The sequence below is a fragment of the Pleurodeles waltl genome, chromosome 10 (assembly GCF_031143425.1).
Source record: "Pleurodeles waltl isolate 20211129_DDA chromosome 10, aPleWal1.hap1.20221129, whole genome shotgun sequence".
NCBI classification, from domain to species: domain Eukaryota; kingdom Metazoa; phylum Chordata; class Amphibia; order Caudata; family Salamandridae; genus Pleurodeles; species Pleurodeles waltl.
This window is the reverse complement of record NC_090449.1, coordinates 294,869,732-294,881,127: the sequence shown is the minus strand read 5'-3', so window position 1 is coordinate 294,881,127 and position 11,396 is coordinate 294,869,732. Positions and strand designations below refer to the sequence as shown.

The window sequence follows — 11,396 nt, the reverse complement described above, 5'->3', positions numbered from 1 at the left end:
CTGTGGGATGTTGGATAGCTGACATCAGGTCTGGCTCCAACTGGGCACACCGTTCCTGGTTTGTGGCACGGTCCAGTCTGTAGGTGACAATTGCATGTCGCTCCTCCATTGTCGACAGGCCCACCAGCGGTCTGTACACCGGAGGATACCGCCATCTCCTCACCTGCCCCAGCAGACGTGCTCTATGGAGGAGAATAGCAAGCAGAGAGTCAGCCAACACTGAGGTACGAAAACACAACTTTATTCCACAATTTTTTTAATCCGCTATGTGCCTGTATTAGTGTGTATGCAAGGCCTAGATATGTGTGACGCATTTAAAATTAATGCCATGTGGCCCCCTGAAATGGCGGCTGCCTGACCTGTAATGTGGGACAAGGGGATATGAGGTAACTGCGCTGGCGTTGTACACCGTCACGGTAGGCAGGCTAACACCGCGGCGCAATCCTGCATTGGTTAACATTGGACACTATGGGTCCCAGGAGCCAATGACGATGTACGCCGGCGGTGACGGTACGCACCGCCGCAGACGTCACCGCTACTTTCTGTCTGTTCACTCACTTGATACCTGATCTTCGACAGGAGAGGCCCTACACTGCAAGTGCTGCTCTGACCTCAGTCTGGAAGAGACAATGGCTCATGTGTCTGGGGAAAGGTCCCCTGCCTTCACCACGGAGGAGTTGGAGAAACTAGAGGATGGGGTCCTCCCCCAGTACACGCTACTCTACGGTCCTCCAGACAAACAGGTAAGTACACTGTGAGCATGTCGAATAGGCAATGCCTCTGTGGAGTGGTGTGGATCGAAGATAGGGGGGGATAATGAGGCATGCATGAAACAACGGTGAGTGCATGTGCATCATGGCAAGGGTAGGGATGAGGGCCAATGACTGTGATGGTGCGGACGGTTATATCTTCTACTTTTCCCCTGTACTATTCCTGTAGGTCAGCGCCCACCAGAAGAACAATGTTTGGCGTGCCACCGCAAAGGAAGTCCGGACCCTGGGGGTCCACCACAGACGGAGCACCCACTGCCGGAAAGGATGGGAGGACATTCGCCGCTGGAGCAAGAAGACAGCGGAGGCCCAGCTGGGGATGGCCTCCCAACGTGGGAGGGGTGCCCGTCGCACCATGACCCCCCTGATGTTCTAGATCCTGGCGGTGGCGTATCCGGAGTTGGGTGGGCGCTTGAGGGCATCACAGCAGCCACAAGGGGGTGAGTACACTCTCATTCAGCTGATTCAGTGCGCATTGGAGGTGTCTGGGTGGGGGAGGTGGGCTGTGGGTACCCCTAGGCCAGGGCTAGTTTAGTAGGCAAGGTCCCTTCGTAAGGCAGGCCATGTGGCACCCCACCCCACCTGTGTTCAGAGCCAACTACACCTAGTCAGGCTCCTGTGACTTCCATGTGTGCAGCAATCAGGCATAGGCCTTGTACCCCATGTCCCAGTGATTAATTAGGAAACTCAAAGTGCACGGCATAGTGCAAGGGGCTTCTGTGGGGGTCATTCCGACCCTGGCGGTCATAGACCGCCAGGGCCGGGGACCGCGGATGCACCGCCAACAGGCTGGCGGTGCATCCAGGCCAATTCTGACCGCGGCAGTAAAGCCGCGGTCAGAAAAGGGAAACCGGCGGTTTCCCGCCGGTTTTCCCCTGGCCTGAAGAATCCTCCATGGCGGCGCTGCAGGCAGCGCCGCCATGGGGATTCCGACCCCCTTCCCGCCAGCCAGGTTCTGGCGGTTTTGACCGCCAGAACCTGGCTGGCGGGAACGGGTGTCGTGGGGCCCCCTAACAGGGCCCCACAAAGATTTTCAGTGTCTGCATAGCAGACACTGAAAATCGCGACGGGTGCAACTGCACCCGTCGCACCCTTTCCACTCCGCCGGCTCCATTCGGAGCCGGCATCCTCGTGGAAGGGGGTTTCCCGCTGGGCGGGCGTGCGGCCTTCTGGCGGTCGCCCGCCAGCCCAGCGGGAAACTCAGAATGACCGCCGCAGTCTTTTGACCGCGGTACGGTCTTCTGGCGGTTCCCGCTTGGATTAGAATCACCCCCTGTGTCTGTAGTGTCCGCCAACGGTAGCGGTATTGCATGCACTCAACATGTCTTTCTTCGGTCTTCCCCCCCCTTTTTGTGGTCTCCCTGTTCTTGTGTGCATTAGCATCATCAGGCGGAGGAGCAGTGGCACTGGAGCAGGAGGGAGCTGCATCCCACATGGCCCTGGAGGGCGACACAACAGAGTCTGAAGCCACCAGCGGGACGGAGGGCGAGGGGAGGTCCACGGCGGGGACAGGAGCTGAGACCAGCAACACAGACTCCTCCTCTGATGGGGGCTCCCTTGCGGTGGCGGGCCCCTCTGTGCCCACCGCATCTACAAATACAGCCGCCACCCCCCCTACCAGCACCGCCCTCCCAGCAGCCACTCAGCGTGTGCCCTGTGGCCGCTCACCCAGGAGGGTGGGCATCTCCTTTGCCCCAGGCACCTCAGCCCCTCCCCCTGTCAGCCCTGCTTCCCTCAGTGAGGAGGCCATTGACCTCCTCAGGTCCCTCACTGTTGGGCAGTCTACCATTTTGAATGCCATGTAGAGAGGCAGTTGCAACAGACCAATGCATACCTGGAGGGCATTCATTCTGGTCAGGCAGCCCAACGGCGAGCTTTTCAGACTCTGGCCTCAGCACTGATGGCAGCCATTGTCCCTGTGTCCAGCCTCCCCCTTCCAACTTCCTCCACCCGGACCCAAACACCTGTACCTCAGCCTATCCCAAGCACACCATCAGACCAGCATGCACCCACCTCAACACACAAGGGACGCTCTGGCAAACATAAGCACCACACATCCCACAGGCACTCACACAAGCATCATACCCATGCAGACATACCAACATCCACTGCCTCCACTGTGTCCCCCTCCTCGTCGTCTCCCTCCTCCCTCCCTGTCTCGTCTACACTCACACCTGCATGCATTACATCTTCAGCCACTACGTCCATCACCAGCACACCCATCACCACACCCCGCTCACTTGCACTCACCATCCCCACTACCATTGACACATCCCCTGTGTCCTCTCCAGTGTGTCTGTGAGCCCACCTCCCAAGGTACACAAACGCAGCCATTCACCCACCCAACAGCCATCCACCTCACGACAGCCTACAGCCCATGCACCTTCACCCAAAGTCAGCAAACGTACACCTCCTACAACCACTACCTCTTCCTCCACTCCCAAACCCCCTCCATTTACCCGTCCCAGTGTGTCCAAAAAACTTTTCCTGTCCAACCTTGACCTCTTCCTCTCACCTCCCCCACCCCTTCAGTCCCCTAGGGCCCGCCTTTCCAGGTCCCAACCCAGCACCTCAGCCACAACATCAACGGGAACAGTGGTGCCAGCAGTAACCGGCTTCTGGAGTGCGCCAAGCAGCAGGGCAGCCAGTGTGCCAAGGAGCCAGACCACGGACAGTCCCCCACCTCAGAAAAACATAAAAAGTTGGCCACTGCCTGGCGGGAGAAAGGCAAAACATCTACCACCAAAGGCTCTCCCAGGAGTACAGTTGGGAGTGGGAAGACAGCTGCGCCACCATCCAAGGTGGGGAAGGGGCACAGAAAGACAGTCAAGTCGCCGAAAACCTGCACGGCGGACAAGACCGCCACCAGCCCCGCTGCCAAGGATACCGCCGCCCCCAGCACCGCTTCACAGGACACCGCCACCACCAGCCCCGCTGCCAAGGACACCGCCACCACCAGCACCACTGCCAAGGACACCACCGCCACCAGACCGCTTCACAGGACATCAGCGCCACCAGCACCGCTGCCAAGGACACCGCCGCCACCAGCACCGCTTCACAGGACACCGCCGCCACCAGCACCGCTGCAAAGGATACCGCCACCACCAGCACCGCTTCACAGGACACCGCCGCCACCAGCACCGCTGCCAAGGACACCGCTGCCACAAGCACCGCTGCCAAGGACACCACCGCCACCAGCACCGCAGGCCAATGAGCGCCGAAAGCTCCGACGCTACTGAGGCCGCCACGAGCAGGTTGAAGCACTCTGGGCACAAAGCCCCCTCCAGAACCAGTGGAGATTCACATCCACTACCTCAGTCCTTGGCAGGATGAAGCACTCTGGGCACAAAGCCCCCTCCAGAACCAGTGGAGAAAGGCATCCACTGCCTCAGTCCTTGGCAGGATGAAGCACTCTCGGCACAAAGCCCCCTCCAGAACCAGTGGAGATTCACATCCACTACCTCAGTCCTTGGCAGGATGAAGCACTCTGAGCACAAAGCCCCCTCTAGAACCAGTGGAGATTCACATCCACTACCTCAGTCCTTGGCAGGATGAAGCACTCTGGGCACAAAGCCCCCTCCAGAACCAGTGGAAACCTTTATCCACTAGAGAGACTGTGGTTTTGAACTCCCCATGATAAAGCAGTGAGCAAACCACCCACTGGAGAGACTTGTGAGACTGTGGCTTTGCACTCCCCAGGATACAGCAGTGGGCATGGAGCCCCCTCGTGGATCTGGCGTCGTGCACTCATCCGGCTGAGGTACCCCCCTTCCCCCTGAGGTGCCTGTTGTATTTCTATCTGATGCCCCTGCAGTGTTATCTCCGTTTTGATCGAGTATCTTGTGTGGGCCTCGCCCATGCATTTTGGGCCCAGTGGTCCACGGACTTTTATGGTACAATACCTTGGACTTGTATTCTTGGTGTATATATTTGTTTATAGTGTGTATATATTTTTTGAGTACTGGATTTTAATAGATTACAGACTTTCAAATCATTTCCTTTTGTCTTTGCATTCTTCTGGGGGTGTCGGGGGGTGTAACTGTAATGTATCATGATATATTAATGTGTGTGTTGTAGTAGGTGAGGGTGGGGGTGCTGCATGTTGCGTGTGAACCGGAGCAAACCAAGACCGGGTTCTACCTTATTGGGGCAGCATCAATCTTTTCCCTCCCCCCTCCCCTGTGTCGTAGGTGCAGTACTCACCGTGGTCTTGGCCGCCGGCATTTGTGCTCCTGGCAGAGGAGCAGGAAGGCAAAGGCTGGGAGAATCTGGAGTTCGGGTTCCATGGCGTCCTGGTTCCTCGTGGGGTGTGTAGAGGTGAGCGTTTTCCCTTCCAAGTCCTGTTTCCGCAGTGTTTTTGTGCATGGTGAATCCGCCTCAGAAAAGGTGGCGGATTGGACTGTTGTAATACTGTGGGGGGTACATTGTGTTCTGCCTGTCTGCTGGCGGTTACCGCCGCGGTGTTTGTTTGTACCTCCGTGGCGGTCGGAGTGTTAAAGTGGCTGTCTATGTTGGCGGTTTCCGCCATGTTCGGGATTCAATTTTTTTTACCGCCGGACTGTTGCCGGTTTTACCTCCGCTTTAACACCGACCGCCAGGGTTGTAATGGCCACCATAATATTCAATAGAATACATAAGCAAAGCATGGTATAAAAGTGTTCTAGATACAACAACACAGCTCATACCAAAAACACATCACAGTTGTGTAAAGTCCAAGCAGAATCTACTAGCACTAAAACATGTAACCAAGAAAGTGAGCCATCATGAAGAAAAGTCAATCCCAGAGGTTCAAAGAAATTATACATACAAAAGTGTAGAAAGAGCAATAAAAATCTAGAAAAAAGAGTTTTAGAGCCATGAGTCCATGGAATCACCTGTTGTGCGCAGAACATTAGAAAGTGAACTGCTACAATGAGAGGCCATGCAGTTGGTTACCTAAATGCAAAATGTCAACAGGCATAAATCAAACCCAAATAAGCCTGGGTCGATTAATAGACAGTCAATGCTGATGATAAGTTCACTAACAAAGTAGGGCCGAGTATCAGGCTCTTGCATATACATAAAATATGGAAAGGAGCAGCCAGGGAGAAGAAAACAACAATAACAGTGAGAACCAAGTGAGCCACTGTTTAAAAATAAATTAACAGTGTGCTCCATCGATGTTCTGCCCCAAGCCAGACAAATCAAACAGCGTACCTGTTAATATAAAGTGTAGAGCTCTGGTAGCACAGTCAAAGTAAACAAGAGTGCAGCAAAGCCTTAATAAGCCCCCCAGGTACTAAAAAAGAAAGGAAAGTGAAGCTATTCTCAAAAATAAAAAAAATATTAGTGCAGCATTCATTTTTATGATTTATTGGCAATAGCTTCACTTCCCCTTTTTTCAGCAGTACTCAGGGGCTTATCAAGGCTTCCATATCAATTCATTATGGCGCTTGCCTCTGCTTGCTCCCTTGAACCAACTTCAACATGAAGGTGGTCATTATGATCCTGGCGGTGTGGCCCACCATGCCGGCGGTGGCAGGAAAACCCACCAGCTGGCATGGCGGGCCACACCGCCACATTATGAACTCTATGAGGGCCGCCATAGGCGGCCCACTCACCGCCAGGCTGCCTCTGTCAGGCAGCCAGGCGGAGGTCGGAATCATTATCCGACAGGGCAGCGGTGCTGCTCCTCGGATAATGATCTCTAAGCCTCCAGCCTTTCCCTGGTGGGGTTCCCTGCCAGGGAAAGGCTGGTGGAAGGGGTGCACCGGGGCACCGCTGGGGGCCCCTACACAGCCCATGCACTTGGCATGGGCAGTGCAGGGGGCCCTGTGCAGTGCCCCATCGCGCAGGTCACTGCCCGATTATCAGGCAGTGATCTGCGCGACAGGTGCAGCTGCACCCGCCGCACAGAGGCATTGTCAATGTCCCGGCCAGGCATTCCTGTGGGCCGGCGGGCGGAAACAATGTTTCTGCCCGCCGGCCCACAGGAATGTTCTTAATACGGCCGGCGGGGATCCGGGGGCGCTGGCGGTCAGTAGTATGACCGCCAGCATAAACACAGCGGTTTCGACCGGCGTGTTCATAATGAGGGCCGAAGTGTCCGTCTTCTATTTCTATAAAAAAAAATAAGCGCATTACCTGATTTGCGGGGCCGCGCTGCCATGGACTGATTTTCACTGTGCACTATACCAGGTGAGATAGCGTCATCCATTTCTGCCTCCAATTTTTAATTAGCGTACCTTTTTACCGTGATGATTTTTTAGAATAGCTTTACTTTCCTTACATATTTTTGAGCATTCTTGTAGTTTCCTCTTTATTTTAAATCATTTAATAAAGACATTCTTCTGTTTGAGTATCAAACTTATGGTAAAAATCTGTGTCAGCCTCCGCAAGTGTCTACACTCCAGGGCAACAATACCCAGGCACTTGAATCATTAAATGTCCGTGGTTGCTACAGGGACCCACGGTAGCGGACGCCAGTTGCTCATCATGTAATGATTAGACCCTTACAGATGGGATTCCTCATCATCCATACCACGGTTTGAAATTGATGAGCCCCCTGAGTTCATTGCTGTACACGTGAAATGGGGGGTTTCAATCTTTTTGATGGATGGTGGATATCACTCATGGGAAAGCAACATCAGGGGGTGGTGGAAACTGGCATCCAAGAAGATGGCAAGGGTTCCCAGGCTGATGAAGACAATGAATGTCCAGAGGAAGAGCCGGTCCATCACCATGGCCACATACTGCCAGTCCTCCTTCAAAGCGTTGCAGTCCTCCTGCCCCTGCAGCTGCTCTGCCTCATATGTGATTGTGCTGAGCGCAACTTCAGGTCTGGTGGTAGTACCAGGCAATGGCTAGGACCGTCGATGAACTTTCGCATATCTGTGGAAAAAGGATCAATATGATACCTGTTGAGTTTGAGAAAGATGAAGTCGGTGCATGGTTGGCGGATTTAGTCTGTGGGCCTGGGGGCTTTGATGGCATTCTCATGCATGCCCAACAGTGGGGATGGAGCAATTTTCAGGGGAGGCTCAGGTTTGGGCCTCTGCAGGTGAAGGTAGTGAGGGAGGAGGTGAATGAAGATCCGGCGCACCCGCAGTGGCATGTGTGTTAGGTGAGCAGTGGTGGAGGTTGAGCACCACCACATTCAGGATGACTGAGAAGGTGACAAGGATCATGGTGAACATCAGGTAGTTGACGAAGATAGGCACGGACAGGAAGGTCTCGGGCACCTTGTCTGCCAGCAGTAGCAGGAACACAGTGAGGGTCATCAGGGGAAGGACAGACAGAGTCATCTTTTTACATGCGACAGGTGGGAGGTAGAAGACAAAGATTGCGAGGATTGTGATCAGGATGCATGGGAAGATAATGCTGATGATGTAGAAGAGGGCTTGAGTCAGATCACTAGGTAGAAGCTGATATCCTCGTAGAGAAGGTCCCCGGCCAGCATGTTCTTGCATGAAGCCTTGTGGCGAATTTGACGGTGACTACTATTTTAATTGATGTATTTTACTTATTCCCAGGATGTTTTTATTTATATACGAGACAGTACTGGAGTATGCTATGCAGTTTCATTTTTTTGCTTTTTATCCTCACTACATAGGTAGGTTAATATAAAAAATGGAATTCTGAAACCAGTTCTAATGAGTCTTTGGAAAGATGATAACTTAAGTAGGAGGGATAAGTTAACAATGACTCGTGAAATGTTGGCACTAATTTGCAAATCCAATACCTTGAATTTTTATGATAAGAATGCTTTTTATTATTGCTATTAGGTATCTGTTTTTTCCCTTTTTATATATATTTATTTGGGAAATAATGGAGATTTTAATTCTGTGCGACTTAATATATTGTATTTTAATGTTATACTTTTTTATGGATTCATATAAATCTGAATAAAGATTTATGATTGATTGAATGAAGCATCCTTGTACTATTGCACTGATTTGCCCTCCATTGTTCGCCTTTGCTCTCTTGCTAGGTCCTGGGAACCCCAACGTTGCTACCGCGTCTCCTGTGTCCTTCTTTTCTCCTTTTTTGCTGCCTTTTCTTGAATTCCGGTGCCACTTCCTCACTGGCCACTGCCTCTTCCCTGGCTGTCTCTGTGCTGCCCGTGTCGCTGTGGGCCTCTTGCGTGGGCTGTTTTCTTGGACCCTCTCCCCTGATTTGCCTTAAGATCCACTCCTTGGTCTGCATCTCCACAGCCTTCCTTGCTGCTTTGATTATTTCCTCCAGATCAGACTGCTGACTCATGCAATGACACTCCATGGTCAAGTAGATGGGGGGGTGGGGGTATATATGTCCTTTTTTTTTTTAAGTTACTGCTTTTATGCCCACTGGGTCACGTCGCTTCAATAGGCTGTCTCCAGCTGCCTGTCAATAAGGGGATCACCAACGGATAGCATCGCCCCTACACCCTGTCCAGACTGTCCTTTGCTTCCTTGTTTTGCTCTCCCATTTGCTGTTCAATACGGGTCGCGTCACCCCTGTCAGCTGTCCCCAGTAGCTTTTTTTCAACCTCTGCAGCCAGGTCGCATCACCCAGAGGCTGTTCTTGGCTGCCTCCTTTATTTTCTTGCCATATCTGCAGCTGTAGATGGCCTCTTGTAAGAATATATTGTATGTGGTACCTTTACATGTTAGCCCACCTGTTAGGGGCTTATTGCCTGTGCCAGTTAATGCCCATGTACCAGGGTTAGAGGGAGTACCTTTGCTTTAAGTTGGTGAAGCTAAGCTGTATATTGTGCCTCTGTTGCCTCTCGCACAGATCATGCTCGCTGTGGGCAGGGCTCGTGAAGGTTGCTCCAACTGCTGACCAGCTACCGGCCAGCTCCACCTTTCATCCTTTATTGTTTTTTTTATTTTTTATGGAGGAACGCAAATAACCCCATCCAGCGGAGCTGGAGCTCTAATTCAAACGTTGCTCCTTTCTCATGGGACAGGTGGGCCTGCGTTGGCTGCTACCTGCTGCAAACCGGTTACTGGCCATCTCCTGCGTTGCTCCTGCTAGTATGCAGCACTTACAATGGCTGTTGCTGCTGTCCGCTCCCATCTGCTTCCGTGTTGTGCTGCTGCTTGTCCCTTGATGATCGTCCTATCTTGCTGGGTTACGAGGAGACGGGACGTGGTCTGGGATGACCCCTTCCAACTTGCGCTGCCTCCTCTGGCTCTGTCGCTGGCTGACCTAGGTTTTTCTGCTTTGCTGGATGCCGACCACCCTCTCCCAACCCACACCAGTGCCTCCAGTGTCCTGGTCCTCCAAACTTCCTTCCTTCACTGGATCCAGGAATGTGGTGGTACCTTCTGCACTTGGGGTGTCCTCGCGTGACCTGGGGCTACCTTCCTTCACTGGATACCGGGCTTTGGTGGTGCCTCCAGCACTTGTGACCTGGGGCTGCTTTCCCTCGCTGGTTCCCGGGCTGCAACCATGCCTCCTGGTGCCTTTTTAACAGCAAAGACTGCTCACTGCTTCTCCTGTGCTGCACCCTGGCTGGACACCCTCTGCACCCAAGAGGACTTCCAGGCAGCAGTCAAGTACGGCAGTGGGGCTCTTCTGGTTTGGCAGCAATTCGTGGGTCAGCGTAAGTGGGTGCTTAGTTGTGGGCTGCTGTGGAACTTCACTGGCTGCTCCTGATCTTTGCCTCTCCCTGGTAGGTGATCTTCCTTGTTTCTTTGTGAATCGCTGCCCGGACGCCCCACTGAAAGAAGAGGCCTCGGCTGAGGCAGGCCCCTTTTAAGCCCCTCACTACCTTCAAGGTATGAAGGGGTGAATTTGAATCCAACCAAGACCTACCATTGACCCTTTAGCTTTGTGTCCTTTTCTGCCCTTTTGGCGCTCTTTTCCTCCCCCCTTTCTTTCAACCTGGCAACAAGAAAAGAGGGTGGGGATGCCACTTCCTTTTGACACCTTTTGGTTCTGTGCGCCTTTCTTGTCCTGCATGCCTTTTCCCGGGCCTTGGAGGGGTTTCCGCTCTGGCCCCTCTAGCCCCCTTTGAGTGCAGGCCTTTGCCCTGAAACCCTTATCACCAATCGAAAGAACACCCTGGAGGTCTCTCCATTCATCTGACCTACATGTGGAGACTTTAAGTAGCACTTCCTGACTTTCAGGGCAGCAGCATATTAGCCAATCCTTCTCATGAACTCATCAACAAACTCCTCTCACGAAGCTGTATTGGCTGATTGCCAGGGGTCCCTTCACCGACAAGCTATAAACCAAGGGCAACGGCCAGAGTTGCCAACTTTGGAGGTGGGGGACCAGGTTTGAGTCTTGGCATCAGCTCAACGTCCTGTTATCCTGGGCAAATCACTTTGGGGGTCATTCTGACCCTGGCGGCCGGTGGCCGCCAGGGCCACCGACCACGGGAGCACCGCCAACAGGCTGGCGGTGCTCCCATGAGCATTCTGACCGCGGCGGTTCAGCCGCGGTCAGAAGCGGAAAGTCGGCGGTCTCCCGCCGACTTCCCGCTGCTCGGGGGAATCCTCCATGGCGGCGGAGCGCGCTCCGCCGCCATGGGGATTCTGACACCCCCTACCGCCATCCTGTTCCTGGCGGGTCTCCCGCCAGGAACAGGATGGCGGTAGGGGGTGCCGTGGGGCCCCTGGGGGCCCCTGCAGTGCCCATGCCAATGGCATGGGCACT

General features: G+C 53.6%; 1 pseudogene; it reads right to left on the bottom strand.

Annotated features, from left to right (window-relative positions):
* Window positions 1-7,375: 7,375 nt before the first annotated feature.
* LOC138262414 (acetylcholine receptor subunit beta-like) lies at window positions 7,376-9,026 on the bottom strand (annotated as a pseudogene).
* Between the last annotated feature and the right edge of the window lie 2,370 nt (window positions 9,027-11,396).